Here is a 3429-nt window from a genome sequence, read left to right on the forward strand (position 1 = left end):
CTGGGCGTTCAATACCCAAGGAAGCAGAAGACCTAGCATTGAACGCCAGGAAGGAGTCCCTCTTGGGCGTTTAACGCCACAACATGGAGGAAAGCTGGCGTTGAACGCCAGCCATGGTGTAGTAGCTGGGCATCCAACAGCCATATGGAGGGCAGGGAATTCAATTGCCCTAGCCTCTCAGGACCAGTAGGTCCCACAGAATCTCCACCTACACCACCCTCTTCTACTCTATTCTTCCTTATTGTTCATATTTACTCGAGGACGAGCAAAACTCTTAAATTTGGTGTTGCAAAAGCTTTGCTTTTGGACTTCTACCACTCCTAAGTATGGCACCAAAGACTGGTAAAACCTCAAGGAAGAGGAAGGGAAAGGCACTTGCCTTCACTTCTCTCACCTCATTTTTCACCTATGCAATTCAGATGGAATTGTCATAGAAGAGGACAAGCCCATCACTAAAAGAAGGATAGAGCATGTTAGAGAGTCGGCACATGAGCCACAGCAAGAGCATGTGGAGCTGCCTCAATAGAAATCCCTGAGATGCCTCAAGGGATGTATTTTCCTCCCCAAAATTTTTTTGGGATCAACTGAATACCTCTCTAGGAGAGTGGAGCTCAAACGTGGAGCAACTGAGGTTGGAATATCAAAAGCACTCCACCATCCTCCATGAAATAGAGAAGATCAGAGAGCTATGAAGGAAGAACAACAGAGACAAGGGAGTGATATTGAAGAGATCAAGCACTACATTGAATCCTCAAGGAGGAGTAATAGCCGCCATCACTAAGGTGGATTCGTTCTCTTAATTCCCTTTTCTCATATTACTTTTTTCTGTTTTCTATTATGTTTTATTATCCGTTCTCTTGTTCTTGTTGCATGATCATCTATGTCTTAAGGCTATAAAATGTTCCATATATCCCTCACTTTGCTTAAAAGAAAATTTTTAATTGAAAAAGAATTGAGAGATACATGAATTTTGAGTTATATAATAAGAATAGTCAATTATTTTGATGTGGTGGCATTACTTTAGTTTTCTAAATGTATGAATAAATAGTGCATATTTGAAATTGAAATTAAGAATGTTGGCTCTTGAAAGAATGATGGAAAAGGAAAAGTATTATTGATAATCTGAAAAATCCAAAAAATGAATATTGAAGCAAGAAAAAGTAGCAAAAAGAAAAAGAAAAAGCATGTTGTAAAAGAAAAAAAATAATATATACATGCATGCAAAAAAAAATATGGCGAAAAAAATGAAAAATAAAAAGCAGAAAAAGCCAATAGCTCTTTAAACCAAAAGGTAAGAGCAAAAAGCCAATAATCCTTTAAACCAAAAGGCAAGGGTAAAAGAATCCAAAGATCCTAAGAGTGTGCTTAAGAACTCTAGATACCTCTATCTGGGGATTCTAGCAAAGCTGAATCACAATCCGAAAGGGTTCACCCATTTAAAGTGTATGTGGCATTTATGTATCCGGTGGTAATACTGGAAAACAAAGTGCTTAGGGTCACGGCCAAGACTCTAAAAGCTGTGTTCAAGAATAAAAAAGAACTAAATTAGGAGAGTCAATAATATCATCTAGATTCTAAGTTCCTAAAGAGACCAACACTTCTGAGTTTCAATGGATAGTGAGATGCCAAAACTATTCAGAAGCAAAAAGCTACTAAGTCCCGCTCATCTAATTGAAACTGAGCTTCATTGGAAACTCTGAGATTTATTGTGTCTTACTCTTCTTTTTATCCTACTTTATTTTTAGTTTCTTGGGGACAAACAACAGTTTAAGTTTGGTGTTGTGATGAGCGAATATTTTATACGCTTTTTGGCATCATTTTCATATAGTTTTTAGCATGTTTTGTTTAATTTTTATTAAGTTTTCATAAGTTTTAGTGAAAAATTTACATTTTTGGATTCTACTTTGATTTTGTGTGTTTTTATGCAATTTCAGATAATTTCTGGCTAAAATTGAGGAGCTGGAGCAAAAGTCTGATTCAGAGGCAGAGAAAGCACTGCAGATGCTGTTCGGATCTGACCTCCTTGCACTCAAAATAGCTTTTCTGGAGCTACATAAGTTCAAATGGAGTGTTCTCAATGGCTATGAAAAGCTGACTTTTAGAGCTTTCCAGCAATGTATAATAGTCTATACCTTGCTTTAGAATAGAAGGCCCAAAATGGGCGTCTAACGCTAGCCTCCTGCCCATTCTAGGCGTCCAGCGCCCAAAGGAGGAGACAAGTGTCCAAATGCCCTAAAGGCCTCATAGCATGTGGATCTCATCAAAGCTCAGTCGAAACACTCACCAAATGGGGCCTAGAAGTGGATTTTAGCATTAAAAGACTATTTTACCCTTCTTATGTAATCGTTAGTCATTAGTTTAGTATTTAAGGGATATTTTACATAATCATACAAGGACTTTTGGCCATATTTCATTTCTCACATTGTATTTTCTATCAGTATGAGTTTCTAAACCTCCTAGGTTGAGGGGAGGAGCTCTGCTGAGTTTTATGGATTAATAAAAGTACTACTGTTCTTTCTCAATTTATGTTTAATTCTCTATTCTAAGATGTATCTTCGTTCTTCATCAATATGAATGCGTTAAACTGGCATAAGGTTATCATATTCTACATGGATTTAGAGTGAGTCTTTTATCGGACAATGATGAACCACCAGCTTGATTATACATCTCTCAGACGGCTAATCCACGACTTCGTTGGGGACTTCTCGAGACACCAGTTCAGCCAAAGTATGTGGAGATTAGGGTCTCTGTGGTAGAGGCTAGAACCCAAAGGCGTAGCATCTTCTGATCCAGAAGATTTAACCTTGTCTGTGGCATTTTGAGTAGGATCACCAAGGAGAATGAACTGCAGGAGCTTCACCTTTAATCAGACTGGATCCGCACTAACCCTGGGGTTCAGATTTGGAGGAGTATTGGTGGCTACTCAAACCAGCGTCAATCACATACAGCCTGCCATTGAAGAAATCATTCACAATTGAAGAAGACAGTAAGACCAGAGTTAATCCAGAAGGACAAAACATCTCCAAGCCTTAACCATCTTCTTATCATTGTAAACAGGTCAACCTAATTTAGATCTCATTATTCCTTTTATGCAATTAAACAAACATACCTACATCTCCTATTCACCTGACTAAGATCTGTAAGATAACCATAGCTTGCTTCAAACCACAATCCTCGTGGGATCGACCCTGACTCGCTCAGGTATTACTTGGACGACCCAGTGCACTTGCTGCTTCAGTTGTACGAAGTGTGGGAATTCGTGCACCAGCCAGCAAGGGCTCAAAACCAGCGTGCCACCACCCCCCTTAGGGCGTTTAACGCCCATTCATGGCCTTAAACACCAGCAGCAGGCCATATTTCCCTCTTTGGAGCTTCTCAAGTAAATTTAGCATTTATTAGTTATAATTTATTTTCTTTTTGTATTTTTTA

This window comes from Arachis hypogaea, chromosome 17 (assembly GCF_003086295.3).
Source record: "Arachis hypogaea cultivar Tifrunner chromosome 17, arahy.Tifrunner.gnm2.J5K5, whole genome shotgun sequence".
NCBI lineage: Eukaryota > Viridiplantae > Streptophyta > Magnoliopsida > Fabales > Fabaceae > Arachis > Arachis hypogaea.